The sequence below is a fragment of the Artibeus jamaicensis genome, unplaced genomic scaffold (assembly GCF_021234435.1).
Source record: "Artibeus jamaicensis isolate MK-2021 breed Jamaican fruit bat unplaced genomic scaffold, CSHL_Jam_final contig_3152, whole genome shotgun sequence".
NCBI lineage: Eukaryota > Metazoa > Chordata > Mammalia > Chiroptera > Phyllostomidae > Artibeus > Artibeus jamaicensis.
This window is the reverse complement of record NW_026521729.1, coordinates 2,381,631-2,398,169: the sequence shown is the minus strand read 5'-3', so window position 1 is coordinate 2,398,169 and position 16,539 is coordinate 2,381,631. Positions and strand designations below refer to the sequence as shown.

Below are 16,539 nucleotides of genomic sequence, written 5' to 3'. Positions count from 1 at the left end.
CTGTATTGCTGGGTTCATACCTCTACTGTAGTTCTTACTATAAAGCTATAATTCTGACATCTTCTGAAAAAAATGAAACCTTGGGAGAAAGGCAACATGTTCTAGTAAACTCTGAGTTTAACCTTGTGGAGAGGAAGAGAGATGGATGGCAGTAAGGAGGAAGGAAAGAAGGAAGGCCTTAACTACCCCGAGTCTCAGGCTGTTTATCTGTAAAATAGAGATCATTTTAATTCCTAATTCGGTAGTTGTCTTAAAGATTAAATGGAATAATGTACAAAGAGCACCCAGTACAGCACCTAAGACATAGCTTCCTATATACTTCTGGAGAACATGGGCTCATCTTGTGTTTTCTAAATAGCATCGTTCCACCCTTCACACACATTTCCCAACACAATACTTTGTACAAGTATAGTTGCTCAATGAATGTGTTGATAGTACTTCAATCAAAAGAATACAAATTACTAAACAAATTAAACAACCGGCTCAGTTTTTAATGTCCAAATTTCTTTTATTGGCTAAGAGGACAGGCTAAGAGGACTTTTTAGTAACATTTCCTAAATTTTCTATTAACAGAACTCTTACCTGAGGCTTTCCTACAATCATCCAGAACATTAGATCCGCACTCACCACCTCAGCAACCTTTCACTAGGCACTATTTTGCTTTTTCACTCCACTCTCTTCAATATTCTGGGCTTCATTTCAGATCTGTCCTTCTGAAGTATGCCTCCTCCCCTTCCTAACACTTCTTTGTTGCTAAAAATAGGTGACATCCCTTTGGAGCAAAAACACTTGGCAAATCAGTTAGCTTCTATGGATACAGCTCCATACTGGTCTCTGACACTGGGGGATGGATTAAATAAAGGAAGAGGCCCACAACCACTTCCTCTCCATGTATCCCTGTATTCTTCAAAGTAGCTTAAAAAACTTATGTAAAAATAGCAATATCATCCTCATCAAAAATGCACAAGTTAATGGATATTAAGTGAGACTTTGCAGAATGCTGAAGAGTAAATAAAACAGCCAGGTCGGAAGATCACCAAAGAGTATTTTGAGGAAGCATTTGATTAAAGGGCCCTACAACCAACCCAACAAACTAGGACTGAGGCTGCCGTTGGTGACCGTGATTGCATAAACACATTTCTAAAGGAAAACCGGAGCATATAATGGAGCCCATTTCCTTTAGATTATGATGGATTCCGTTAGGACTTCTCTCATCTAGGCCACATGTTAGTGTGATACCGTCAGCTTAGGTTCTGCCTATACTCAGTTCCTTCTACATCCTGTGCACTTCTGTGACATTGACCCTAAAAGAGACATCAGTATATTACCTAAAATATTCCTCTCATACGTTGGGTATTCGACTGCTTTGAAATACTCTATTTCCCTGCAAGTGAAAATTTTCTACTAGGTACAATATGTAACCCTCTTTACATCTGCATATGTGAGAATGACTGCATTCACGTGGGTGGATCCGTATCTCCATGGGCATCAGGCATGAACGTGCTGTGTACATTTACATGTTCATGTACAAATTTGTACATACTTGAAAATGAGTGTGTTTTCACCCCTTTAAACTCCTGAAACTCATTTCTGGAGTTGCATTGTCCTAATTTCTTTGAATAAAAGTAGCAAAATTATAGAACAAACTATAAATTGCTCAGAAGCCTAAATTTAAAGGTAACTAGCCCAATTTAGTACTCAATTAAATCCTATTTGGCTTAATCTATTAGCAACTATGTCAACCCACTTGTCAACTACTATCTTCTGCATCTTCTATCCTCGACTCAAAAATCATTCCACCTTCTCTTCATTTTCTGGAGTTCACGCCAAGTCCTGCCTGCTGGTCAGTATTTCACACATGTCTTTAGGGACATAGGCCTCTGGTTATCTATCGAAAAAGATTCTTTAGGTGTATAAATAGTCCAAAGAATAAGTCACACAAAAATGAATACGAGGGGGAGGTACACATAAAGAATTAGAAGCATTCTCTAGTGAAGACTGATACTGTCATAGAATCACAGAGCAAAAAGAACAGATCAGCATCCTGACAATGTCATCTCTGAAGGGCTGTTACCCAGCTATTAGTTTAACATGACCAGTGCTGGGGAACGAGAGCCACCCCAAGCATGCTTTCCTGATGTCAGCTCTCTCTCCTACATCAAGGTCATATCTGCTTTCCTGTAGTTTCCACCACCCTTCAAGCATTTATCAAAAGCCCGTGACAGTAGCTAGCCCATGGAAAACTACGGAGCCACTGACCCCTTTGAGAGTCAAAGGAAAGTGATGGACCCTCTTCATAGATAACTACACGTGCAAAAATAATTTTCTTAGGATTTCAACAAATACGCAGTCCTGTAAAATCCATCCATGGACACCTTGGTAAAAAAAAAAAAAATCCCCACTATTGTTTTGTATGAGAGAGAAATGGAGGGGAAATAAGCCATGGTTTCCTTCTTCAAGGAGCTTCCTTTCTGATGGCAAATTCTTGTGACGCGTGTAATTGTAATAAGGGAGTATATGGGAAAGTACTAACCCTACAGGGGGAACCAGAACATTCCACCCTTGCCTGTAAAGCCAGACGGAAGTCCTTGCGAATGGCCGCCGCGCAGTCACCTTGCACAAGGGAAATAGATAAAGGCCTTGGCAGGGTTCTCAGAGCGTCGCCTGCTGGCCCAGCACCCAGACAGCAGAGGAGGGTGCGGGCCATGGCCGGATTCGTGGCACCCTAATCCATCAGGCTGAATACGTAAGTGATCTAAGAATAAAATGCTCCTTGACCTGCCCCCCCCAAAGAAGTCAAGTCGAAGAGAACAACACGTATGTTTGCCTCAGCCTTCACGCTTCCTTAGAAATAGTGTTGTGTCCACTTCACTTAATCCAAAATGTCAAAGCTTTTTTACCCCAAACAAACCTCTATGGGGCATGTTTTAGATGAGTTAAGGAAGGTTAAAAAAAGATGTATACAAGGTCACAAAAGCCAAACTACAGATGAGAACCTAGAATATTCTCCAAGCAAATCTCAGGAAGGCAGCACAGGTACTTGCATTTCAATTTCTTAATCATAATACCTTCTAACAGAGTAGTTTGGGCAGCTTTGAGAAAAAGTGATTAATTTTCCTTGAAATCCAGATGTTACTCTGTGTTCTTTGTGTGAGGGTGACCTTGACGGTTCAGCCAGGAACTTCATCAAATAAGGTCACAGGAAAAACCTCTCAGCTCATTCACAATCACTTCTCTTTGCTCTGAAAAACTGCTCTGCAATAAAACACAAAATGTTTTCTTTCAGCCAGGATTGTTGCTTTTAGATCTTTGTGTGTATGTTGTAGATTGTAAGGGTGGTTTTATCTGGGGTAGATTTTGCTTAAACAAAAGGATGTTACTTAAAGACAAAGAAAATTTTGCAAGGTAGTCAAAAAAGTCAACACTCTACCACCAATAAATGAAATATTCCTCTAATCCAGCATGATGTCTTTTCCCAGACAAAGCAAAGAATTAGTGATATAACAAGAGATGAGAAACATGAGTTCAGGTCCTGGTTCACTGATACAATACTTGTGTGACTTTGATCAAATTACCTCCATTTTGTCCTCGGTAAAAACTAAGGTAATAAAACCTGCCCGATTGCCCTCTCTGGTCGAAATGAGGTTTAAGTGAGGTTATGAACATGAAAGCAGCCTTTTAAAATCCTGCATTAATGTTAAAACAATAGAGTTTCACCCAGAAGAGATGTTTACCCAGGGATAACTGAGTCTCCCTGCTCTCGTGTAGCCTCAGGGTCCAGGGGTCAGGCTGCAGTGGTGAGAATAAGGATTGAGACTGCCGCCATTCACACTTCCCTTTCACCTCCTACTGTGCCTCAGCCCAACACCCCACCAGTGCTAACCAGCCAAACGGCACCCGAGGTGCCCCTCACGCCACAAACATTCCAAGCTGTTTACTTTGGAGCAAGACAAAGGTAAGACATATAGAATGGCTTGTTCTGAAGTCTGATGGCAGGGCAGAAACAGTCAGCAACTGAATTCAGAGACCCCGGGGTTCCCATTTATTCAATAGCCAGTGAACAGTTACTGGCGCACACCAGAACATAAGTGCATCCTTAGTGTTGATAAAGAAACTTGATAAAGGGGGGAAACAGTCCTTATGTTTAAAATGAACATAGACAGAATCCGGGAGGTTCAGAGAAACAGCAGTTCGGAGGTGTAATCCTGGACAGATGGCTGCTCTCCACACGCTATCTCTGAAGGGGATTTTTTTCAAGGTAAATAGAAACAAATGTTTCGGTGCACAGTATACCAAGTAATAAATCTCACAAGAAGCATTTTGCAGCATGAAAAAAGATTCTTATTAATTACATTTTTATGACAAAGACAAAAACTGGTTTAGGAGCTACTTTAAGGTATTCACTGTCATTCCATAATTACAGTTATGAATAGACTATATTTCAGTTCCTTCTAAGGTATTTAAGTCATTTTAAGTCTGCCCATTCTATCCCTCCAGCTTAGCTCCTAACAATATTAAGCCACAAAGGTAGATTGTCTGTCTTTAAAATGTTTTCTTTTATAACTAATAAACTCTGAGCGTGCTTAAGAGGACAATATTTGAGGTCTGTCCAGAAGATATCCAGCCATGTAATATGAAAAACAAACATTTATTCAAGGAGATACGAGATACAAAAAACATACATGGGACAATGACACCTACGTCCCCTTCAAAACAGGCACCTTGAGACCTCACACAGTTCTCCCAGTCACCATCAGCTGCTCCGTTGTATTTTCCTGAACCTCATCAGTGGTCTGAAATCTCCTTCCTTTCAAAGGTGATTGCAGTTTTGGGAAAAGCCAGAAGCTGCAGAATGCCAAATCTGGGCTGGAGCGGGGCTGAGTCACCTGGGTGATTTGGTGTTTTGCCAAAAAACTCTGCACGAGATGTGATGCATGAGTGGGCATGCGGTCATGGTGAAGCTGCCAGTCACCAGCTGCCCATAGCTGTGGCCTTTTGAATCATCCAAATAGTTTCTGCAGAGGAATGTTCAAGTCTCACGCAAAATTCGATACAGATTCATTGCTCTACTCACTCAGTCATTTTGAATTTGATGGCCACACAGTACACATGCTCATTCAATGGCTTCTTCTGCCCCCACTGACCAGTACAGTGAAGTTGTCGTCATTCAAACACATGCATTCCAGGCCACTCACCTTGGCTACCAGGTTACATCGATGTCACGCAAACCATACTCATTATGTTAACAATGGACTTTTCCCAGACAGACCTTAGATGCTGTTCTTTCATTAACTCATTTATTCAACAAACATATTTCAGGGCCTACATTATGAAAGCATAAAAGACACAAGTCACAATTCTGCTACTGACTATATGACATTAAAGACACCTTACAACTTCTCCTTGCCTCAAGATTCCACCATCAGTGATGTCTGACCTCCTCACCTGACAAGCCCTTGCATGAATACACTCACTTATCCGTTCATTTATTCAACAGATACTCGCTGAGCCGCTACTCTGTGCTCAGCACTGGCTTGGTGCTACAGAGACGCCAGTAAACCCAACAGACGCAGGCCTGACCTCCGGGGCTTAATCTAAGAATTAACAGAAGTAAACTACAGTGAAAAGGTCTTACTCGAACAGGAAAGTGAAAAAAGAGATATCCAAATGCAGGTGAGGTTCTAGAGAAATAGCAGGGATCATGAGAGAAAAACTTCATCAAATATGCAAAAAGGGACCACTTTCATAACTGCTTCATATCCACACGGGCTCAAAACATGAGTTAAAATACAACCCGAAATGCTTCTTCCTCTGCATGCCTTTCCCTCACAATCGTTCACAGTGACTTCGTTTCTTGGAAGGGAGTTGTTACAATATAACTTTAAACACAAGCACACAAACAAATGCAGCATTCTAAACACCACAGGACTATGTGACGGATTCTCCAGTCCAGTATTTCCCAGAAGGTGCTCACACAGACCACTGCAAGACATGAAATCATTTTAGGTGGTATATAGATAAATGTTCTTAGTGGTTATTTGTTTACTTTAATGTATATCCGAGAAAATACACTCAGCACATCAAAACCACGTCTGCACTGATACATGAGCTTAGTATGAGACGAGAGTGGGTAGCACTGTAAAAGCCCAGGCATCAGGCAGCCCAGGCGGCTCCCAGGAGCAGGGCTCGCAGGTGCGCACATGAATGCTTTCAACCTGCTGTCATAACCTGGGCGACACCAGAAGGCCAAGTGCTAGCAAGAGCTACCGAATCTCTCCTCCTGAATTCCGTGTGTCCTGTTGCAATCTTGTCTGGGACAGGCCATGCTGTTACTAAAAATAACAACGTCTCCAGAAATTCTTGGAGAAGGCCTCAGTGGCTCGGTTTGGGTCACTTGCCCCCTTAAAGCAGACCCAGGGTCACTGGGATGAGGGTCACAGATTGGAATGGCATACAGCTTTGCTGCCCGCTCCAGAACCTGGGGCTGGGGCAACCTTACCTAACGATGGGGAAATGTGGTTCCACAAAAGAAAACTGAGGAACTGCTCCTGCTGAGTATAATAAAGGGTGGTAACTGTCACGTTATAGTGCCACGGTAAGGATTCAGTGACATTTTAAGAAGTCGTTTGCCCGACCGACTCAGTGAATGGCTCAAAGCATGTGCTCAACAAATGGTGGTACTAATGGTAACAGTAACTATTGTTTGTTAACGTGGTGATTATTTGTTGTTGTTGTTGTTACAATAGTGGTTTTCCAAAAACGATTTTTAGAGCCACGTTTGTGAACCTACTTACTTAGTCAACCTACACACGAAGGAGAGTGGTCTGAATATGACCTTTGGGCAGTTTCCTCGCCTACATGTGCCAATTAGGACTATGAATACTCAGGGGAGGATCTGCGGACACCGAGTCCTCTCTCCCTCTCTCTCTCTTCTCTCGAACTTGGCCCTGAGGACTCTGGCTTCCTCGGGCTCCCTGGATTCTCAGCCCCACCTCCCCACCCGGGCATCTTCGGAGCTTCAGCCATTCACCTCCCTAGGCCCTAACCTGGAGTTACCCCCTGCCTTGGGGAGTCCCAAGGCAGTCGGCCGTGACAATCACGGGGTCACTTCTTTTGTTTCCGTTCTCTCGGGAATCAATGTCCTTTACTGCCTGGTGTCCAGGGTCTTGAAAAACATTATTTCAGGTATTTTGCCTGTTGTGTCTTGTTGTGTTGGGGGTAAAGAGGTAAACAGGCAGAGCCATTACTTCCTCTTGACCAGAAGCAAGTCTTCCCTAGGTTTCTTACTGGTCCCCAGGGTTCCAAATGGCTCAGAATTTTTCCAAGCCACGGGGAGCGACTTACAACACATGTGACATAACAACAGGAGGTCCCCAATGTGCCCTCTGAAGTGTTCTTCCCAAAAACGTGTAACCTGAATTCGAGGCACAGTGAGATGGGTCAGAGTGGGCCTCCCAGAAGCCACCCCCCTACAACAACGAGTGGCTCTCCGGCTCCTGGACTCCGCCTGTGCCCGGACCTCCTGTGTCCCCCTCTGCCTCTCTGTGCCAATCTGCACATGAGTTTATGCGGCTCGTACCACGGCGGGCGCAGGCACTGACGATGGCAGTGCGGGAGCGTGAGTACCAACCCAAAGGGAGGAAAACACTCTCCTCCACTGGCCCACAATGCACACTGCTGATGGAGACGTTGATTTATGAACTTCTAAGACACCCTGGTACCTGTGCCACGGAGACGTCAAGGACGAAAGCATGAGGCAAAGCCTGGACCCTTCGCATTGTAGTGTGCTCGAATGACCCTGTAGCCACAGTTCAGCAACCTGCGTATCAGAACCTCCGTGAAGTTCCCCACAAGCAGAAAAATAGGAACCAAAATAAGATTCAAAAAATGTAGCAATGATTTTGATGGTCAGAAATTCCTTATGGAAAAGTAACTTTCTCTTGATCTCTTAAAGTCAGGTTTGGCTGGCGATAGGATGGGCCCGGCAGGAGAGGATCAAAACCCAGGGACTACATCAGGCTCCTTAAGGGGTCATTTTGTACCACCTACCTCAAAATTATTTAGGGGTAGCTGTTTCGGTGCAGATTTCTGAGTGCTGTTTTATAGTTACTAAGTTGCAATCTCTAAGGTGGAGCCCCAGAACCGTCACATTTAGTAACACCCGGTGATTTTCATGCACACTGGAGTTTGAAAATAACTATAGACAATCCCACTGGGACTAGACAGGATATCATGTCCACTAATAGGCCCCAGAAAAGAAAAAATCCAAATATGTGGGCAAGGCATGGGGATCGGGGGAATCTGATGGTAGGCAGATGGTTCATGCAGACCATTATTGGGACAGAAGGAAGGTCCTCAATGTCAACACGTAGAAATCAAAAAGTGGAAAGATGTGTTAGGAGTCTGGCACTGGCAATAGGTCAAGTTCCGAATAGATAGGTCTTAACCATTAGAGATGTAGCAGCTTGTAGCAAGGACCTAGTTACACAGACTTGGGTTTAGGGGGTCAGGTGCTAATTTCCATGAGTCTGAGGGGACTGAAGTAGAAGTACAATCCCAAAAGAGGGTCAGAGTCAGATACCGGAGAACCTGAAGGAGGACTATGATTAGAGCCAGTCATGAGGACCAAGGTGGGAGCCTACTCCCCAGGGCCAGAGTTCGCTCAGAGAAGAACAAGCACAGAGAATGATCTGATGCTCAGTCACCACGTAGCACATCTAGGGATGCTGGAATTTTCCCTACTCCTGTCCTGGATCAGTCCAGGGCTTGTCACAAGGGTCAGATTGCCCCAGGGAGCTAAGTGTCCCTGCTGAAAGGACTGGAAGGAACCTTTCTGACTCAACTTCCCAACCCCAGTTAAATTCTGTAGCAGGCATAGCCTGTGAATGTTGTCCAGGGCTGATGGTATGTTCTCTCCATAGTAACAGTGGTTCCTGAAGGGAACAGCTCCCCAAAGGGAAGAGGGGGCAAGTGGATTCTGGAGCCAACAGCAAGCTGTCCTCACCCCCAAGAAGTTCTAAAATGTTACAGCCTCGTCACTCTAGGCTACAGAAGCCAGGTGTTCTCTGTTCAAATCTACGTTTCTTGAACAGAGAAGATTACTTTTGTAGTGAAAGAAAAACTTCGATTTTTAGATCACTATTGGGTAAACCCACAACTCCTTGGTCCTTTCATGCTTAGAGACTGGTAACGCTTAAGGTTGTGGAAGCTTTTGCTGAATTCCTTCACTGACTTGATGAAACCCTTTCAGCAAGCAGGCAGGGAGCAACTAGTAACCACCAACCCAGACACACTCGAGGGGTGTGGGAAGTAAGAGAACTGGGAGATCTGTTAGAGCCAACGCCAGAAGAGCAAGACTGAATGGATCGAGTGAAGCCTGCCGGCAGACGGCCAACCCCCTTGACAAGCTCGCTGCCCCTTTGCTTACTTACCACTGGCTGTCTCCTTCCTGGACCCATGGAACCCCCTCGGCTATCCTCTCCCAGCATGGATGTTCCCCACTCATCCCACTCACTCATGAAGAAATAGTGTGCCTTCGAAATCAACTGGGTGCTGATTACCAGCCATTGTCGGCCTGCTGTGCTGGAAGGCATGCAAGGCGACCTGGAGAAAACCTTTCCCGGTGGGCTGTGAAAGAATAAAGCCCAGTGTATCTCGGAGTGGCTTCACTTCTCAGTTGAAAATCAAAGTCGAGCAATAGTCTCTTCATTATATTGGATTGTTATGTTTACGAAAGTGTTATATTTTTAAAGCAAACGCCATAAGAATGTGGAAAGATTCATTCCTGGTTTGAAGGAAGAAAAAAGAAAAGGGAACCATTTCGACAGTGGAGCAGACAGGCTCAGATTCAAGGATTGAATAGATTCGTAATATTCTCTTGCTCTGCCCCCCAGAGGGGCCTAGAGCTCTGCCTTCCACAGTCTCCCCAATTCACTCTCCAGGTTCTCTGTCCACTCGACTCAGATTTAAAATTACAGGCGCAGAATGCATCAGATGCCAAAAATTTAATTCCTTGATTGAGGAAACTGGGGCTTAGAAAGAGAATTGCATTTCCCGAAGTTGACTGAAGCAAGACTAAAAGTTCTGTCTCTTAATTCCCAATATGGTGTTCTTTTCACTCTGCTGCCTTTCTCTTTTTTGTAAGATTTTATTTTATTATCTTATTTCATTTTTGCTGTGGATAGTATTTTTTTCTTTACTGAATTTATTGGGGTGACATTGGTTAATAACATTATATAACACAGCACCTGTATATTGTATTATGTGTTCACCAGCCCAAGTCAAGTCTCCTTGCATCACCATTTATTCCCCCATATCTTCTACTACCTCCCCCCAACCGCTTTTCCTCTGGTAATCATCATACTGTTGTCTATTGCTCCTCATTTTGAAAATTATTTTCATTTACTATTTGTCCAAACCTATAGAGACTGAAGCTTTCCAGTATCAGACTTTTTAATACTTATATAACATCTCCCAGTTCCTGGCTGTTATCTTTATGAGGGAGGGGTTGTTGCAAAACATGGAGAAATTCAAATAATCATACACCGCAATGATAATCTATTCTATATTAAGAGCTAGAAATCATTGATTGGAATAAACATCATGGGGTCGTGAATTGCTTGGATAAAGTTCATTTGTAATGATTAGTGAGGAAGCACTAACTAAAATATGAGTAGTATATTTGGTCTAGGTGCTATTTAAAGAGTAACTCAGATACAATTCTCCGACCTTGGATGGTAGGGAAGCGACATGAGCGGCTGAAACACCACACACACAGTGTCTTGAAATTCAGAAAATTAAGGCAACCGTCCTGATTATACAATTTACCAGCTATGTGATCTCGGGTAAATCAGTTTAACTCCTCCCAGCTTAATTTCATTATGCATGAAATGTCAATAGAAAGCTTGGTTATGGGGAAGGGCTATTACAAGGATCCCTTCAGCCATGCCTGGGGTGGCTCAGTGGGGCGCCTGACATACAGCAAACTGAAAGGTCGCCGGTCCGATCCCCAGACCTGACCCAGAGTCTGGCACACAGTGAACACACAATACACATGCATCACATAAATAGAAGCAACAGTAGGGAAAATACCATTCTTACCACTCGTTTTTGCCGAAAACATGGGGGCTGGGGATAAAGCTCAATACAGAAGTAGGGCAGAGATGGGGGAGGTAAACAGAAGGAGGCAAGAATGATGAGTGCGACTCCTTCCCTCAAAGACAAGCAGAGGTTTGTGAAATCAAAATTTAAAAACAAAAGCTAATCAAATCGAGCAATCCCAAAGTCTACCCTCTTTCTCTCCCCGACCCATTCGTCCCCCCTCTCAACACAGGGTCACACCACTGACTTTTTTTTTTAAGATTGCCTCTGGGCATTCACCTCATTAATTGCAGTCAATGTTCAACCATCACATTCAGTGATTTCACTGAGAGGCAAGTAGGCCCTCTCTTTGGTCATTAGAAACAGTGCTGTTTTTAATTTATATTGGCTGAAACAAGTTGAAAGTCCTCTCCGCTCCATTTTCCTTTCTTTGCTCCTAGCCTCTCCAAAGGCCGGATTGGCTGTGGCGAAAGACAACAGACAGCAGGGGCGGCTCCAGAGGAAAATCAGCTCAGTCCTTCTTCTACTCCAAACCCTGAAGTGATTCTAGCTACAGGATAGAGGCCTGGTCGAAAATGCATCTCTTTCCGAATTGCCCTTCTTCAGTTTTATAGATGTGCTCCACCACACATAGGAATTTCATTTCAATGTTTTTCTCCACCACCGAGGGCAGGGTTTTGCAGTTCTTTGGGGAACAGATAACACTCAAATGTCAGCTCAACTGAAGAACCATGTTATTCCCCTGGAACACCATGTTCTTGGTACGAGATAGACTTTGGAAACACCCCAAACCACATGTCCTTTAGGCGATGCAGACAGGTCACAAAATTAAATCTGTGTAGTCTGGCCAAACACCTTTCACCTTCTCCTAATAAGTTTGAATTAATTGATAGCTTCACCCTCCCACCAGCCACACTTGTTACTGCCAATTCAAACTGGTTTTACCTGGGTTCAGAGAAAATTCACCTATTTTTGCTTTTACACAGACAACTGACAAGAACAAACAAAGGCATTTGTGTCTATAAAGAGCAATGCAGTAGTAAGACTTCGAACCTTGCAGCTTACAGATGATTAATGAGATAATGTGTAACACGTATTTGAGCTACACGTGCGAAAGGCTCTATAAAGATAGAAAATACGATAAACAATGCAGGAAACCATTGCGTCCGGAGACCTGCCTTCTGGAGGACTTAATAAGCATTAAATAAACATTCTACAAACATGTACCTGCTAATCTTACCTTCCGCTGCCAGCCCAGGTAGGTTGAAAAGTGCTATTATTCCCATCAATAAGTATCTTGGTTTCTAATGAAAGATTTTTCAAGGAAATTGCAACAGGGACCACAACTATTAAGCAACGCCTTCTCATTAAGCTAAGCTTCCAACTTCAATTTCAGCTCTTGGTCAATCTAAGGAATTTGAAAGCACAAATCCTAGCTCCCTCCAACGTTCCACTCAATTCAAGCTAAATGCATCCATGCAGAATTCTCTCACTATCCTAAATTGAGAAAAATCATGAAGCACACCCTCTCTGGAGTTCTTGAATCATCAAAGTACAACTAAAGTTCTTAAGAGTGACCACATAATGGACTTCAATAACTTAAGAGCTCAATTCAATTACCTACACCCCTTAATCTGTCCCTTCATTCAAGTTTCTTCATTTAAAAGTACACAAAACCTTTTTTTCTTCCAACGGCATTTTGGATTCCTAACAATTATAAACAAAGAAACTATGTTTTTTCATAAACTCTACAAAACAATAAAGCAGACACAAAATTTAGCAAAAAATTTTCTGACGGGAACTTCAAACACATTTGACAAACACTCTTCTTGCATGCTCCTAAATGCCAATAAATCTCTCACTTATGTGCTTAAAATCAGCCAGCATTTCATTCCTCAGAACCTTACTTGAAAACAAGCCATTACCTCCTTGAACTCACCCCATTTTCAACTTTTTCTGGAATCATATAGTCACAAAGGTTCTATGAGAAAAATCAGGCAGTCTCAGAGCTGGGAAGAACTTAAGACACGCGATCTGATTTAGCCTTTGCCTATAGACAGGTGAGTTTAATTTAAAATTAACAAGGATGCTGTGGACCATGGGCCATGCGTGGCCTTCTAGGATATATGCAAAGTGATAAAAGACAACTCCTTGACCTCAAAGGAATTTACAGACAAGCTATCAGTTGAGGGAGAAGGGTCTAATTGTAAAAAGGAGCATTTCCAAGTTCTACCTCAGCCTTACTGATTCAGAAAGTCTAGGGGTAGAGTCCAGGAATTAATATCTTAAAAAGCATCCCAGGTAATTCTTATGCACAAAAAAACATTTGAAAAACACTACTTCAGTACATCCGAGAGATATGCACAAAAGAATAGCAGTAAGAGAAATGCTGAGCATGGGCTAAATAGGGGCCCTGTCTTCTAGGGACATAAAAAATATTTGATCAGCATCTTCCATCATTAATGCCAGGTATTAATCACAAAACATTGATTCATCTCTCAGTCCTACCCGGACATTCTTCTAAATTATATTCACCACTAAGTTAAATTGTGAGCTACCAATTTTATACTAGAAACCCTTAGTGTGGAAAACTAAAATCTCTAGTGATCTACCATTCTTCCTAAAATGCCTAATTCGCTTGACATTAAGTTTGATTTCAGTTGGCTCACGAACCACACATTTTAGCTTATTTTCTTCCCATGCCAGTAGTGTTCGTAAGGAATAGTGATTTTCGTAATTTTTTCCCTTGACAGAAATAACCAAAAAAAAACAGTTAAAAATCTTTTAAAAGTTGAATCCAGAAGCATGTGTGACATTCATATGTTAAGAAAGCAGACTCCTAGCAGAATTAGCCAGCTCACACAGATTCTGTAGAAGCCCTGACACATTGTGTACAGAAAAACCACCTGGGGAATGACTATCAATGTGGATTGCAGGAGCGTCTGACTTGGTAAGATAGGTAACTGAGTTTTCAACAGATACGCAGCTGATTCTGATGTGAACGGTTCTGAGAAAACATTCCAGGGATTTCAAGATTTCAAGAATCCAAGCTCATACCTGTAATACCCCTTAAGTTTAAATCGATATATTAAACACCGTAGGTTGTCAATACACGAATATTTAACTAAGGTAATAACACAAAGGAACAAATAAGGAAAGTCTGTTCACCTAATGATAACACACATTGGGTAAGTCAGAGCTGTTTATCATAAATTACTTCCTCCTGGATTAGGAGTCGCATGTAATAAAAAAGCAACCTAATGTAGGCTTTTCCTATTATTTCTTTTAGAGAGCACATAAAATTTTCTAATTACCTTTTAATATTAAAAATATGTTGAACAATGTGGTAGAAGGCAAGGAGGAAAGCTGAGCGAGAACAGAATAAGTGCGCATTCTATGGCCAGCAGCAATAATCAGAGAAATATAATTCTAAAGATCATATAAAATAAAACCAAAGAAGTTTGACTGTTCCTGATGTGAGAACTGTAATTTCCCTATTCCCATGGGAATGAATTGTGGACAAATATTATGCTATTATCTGGTTACTAATAACTCACAGAGAACTGGGATGTTCTCAACCTCACTTCCTTGGCAGGGACCAGAATACAATCAGATTCTAGGGTTGGGAGCTGTCTGTGAGTCCAGGAAGCATAGTTTATATGTTTATATAACATGTTCTTTCTCAAATAGTCCATGAACCTGTAAAAGGCACCCTGGCTTATTACTTAATTAATGACCACATGACCTTGAATAAGTTATTCGCCAACCCCCAGAGACTCAGTTTTCTCAGCTGTGAAATGGGTAGCTAGGTCAATCTGGACTCATGGTTCTAGCTCTTTGCACTCAGCCATGATGCTCCCCACACCACAGTGGCTCACCTGGCTTTATGTGAGAGCATCACATCAGATCATTTTTATATAAGAGTGCTCTATAAGCTGTAAAGCACTCTTCAGACGAAGCGGATTATTAGTGTTTTATGAAGCCCAACTGTAAAGATGCAAAGTGACCCAGAAAAAAAAAGCAGGGTAGACAAACCTGAAATACAACATCTACAGTGCCTAGAACATTACTCTGTACGTGGTAGGTAGGAGATTAGTCAGTACTGAGTGAATACAGAAACACACAAAAACCAGGTTTGTGTCCCTACCAGACTAGGTATGATACCGAAAAGGAATCGAGATATCTAAAATCAAGGACAGTTTGACTCAACCATACAAGCCACAATGCCCAAAAGCTTAGATCTTAAATTAAAAATTACTTGACATGAATATAAAGTATGAAGTATAAAATATCACATATTAAAATATAAAGTATAACCCACAATCTCCAAAGAAATGGCCATATTCTTACCTTTTCGGTCTTTCAGATGTAGTCTTGCAGGGATAGAAGAATCTCGGTGAGGTTGCGGAATTTTTCCCCTCTATCTGCTAGTAATCCTAGTAAATTTATAATTGTCCTAGTAAACTTACAAGGGAATAATAAATTCTATAGAATGTTGGGTACCTCCACTCTGTTTTGGATCTGGAAATCTGACTTCTAGTGACACCCTAATTTTAAGCACGCCAGATTTATCCCCTAAAGCTCTCCCCTAAACATACACACAAAAGAAGACTGGAGCTCAGGTGAGGAGGGGGTGCGGTGGGGTGGGGTGGGGTAAGAAATAAATTATTTACTTTATAAAACAATTCTTTATGAGTCCTTTGTCCTTTTCCTAGAAAAGGAAAATGTGCCTCAAATTTAAATACTAAAATTACATTACGTACCACTTTTGACATAGCTATCTGTAGAATGAGGCAAACCCATACTGAGAAATAACAAATTCAAACATTTTCTTCCCAGTGGGCCTGAACTGCCCCCCTTTCCCACTGCGTATTTTTACGCAGAGTATCATTTCCAAAACAGGGGTGAGTTTTTTCTATTGTTAAAATGAAACAAACAAGTTTGCTTTCAGAGTCACACAAATGTCCAACTGTTAGGGAAAAAAAAAACGTTTTCCACTGGCCGCTTGCCTCTCCTGTCCCCAAGCAACCTTTCCTATTGGCCCCTTTCTTAGGGAGGTCCCCTGGGGCTGTGTGGTGGAACTGAATTTTGTGCAGCGAGAACTAGTTTCCCCAAAATCTCAGAGACCACCCCTAACGTGGCCTGTGCTTGGCAAATGTGTACGTTCCCTCAGTACGCTGAGTAACTGACCCGCGTTTCTGGGTCTTTACTTGAAAAATAAAATAGATGCGGACAAATGTTTTAAAGACGAGAAAAGGAAGAAAATCTATTCAAAATTCATTTTGTAAATTGGTGTTTGGGGAAGGGGCAGGACAAGGAAATCAGTGCAACGACCTCAACCAAGCGAAACCATCCAAAACGTGCAAAAGCGTTTCAACTCTGCGTGGAAGGAGTAAGCACTCGCTACGGGCTCGCTCGCAGGAAAACCCGGCGCTTCAC

General features: G+C 42.3%; 1 protein-coding gene across 13 annotated transcripts in view; it reads right to left on the bottom strand.

Annotated features, from left to right (window-relative positions):
* The window catches only part of CES5A (carboxylesterase 5A), a 193,188-nt gene that overhangs the window by 176,145 nt on the left and 504 nt on the right, over window positions 1–16,539 (bottom strand). For 10 of the 13 annotated variants that reach the window (XM_037141535.2, XM_053663280.1, XM_053663281.1 and 7 more), the window contains exon 2: window positions 15,451–15,536. The gene's annotated coding sequence lies outside the window, so the exon portion shown is untranslated. The remainder of the gene's footprint in view (window positions 1–15,450; window positions 15,537–16,539) is intronic. The other 3 variants (XM_053663273.1, XM_053663276.1, XM_053663278.1) reach the window with 1 other exon arrangement.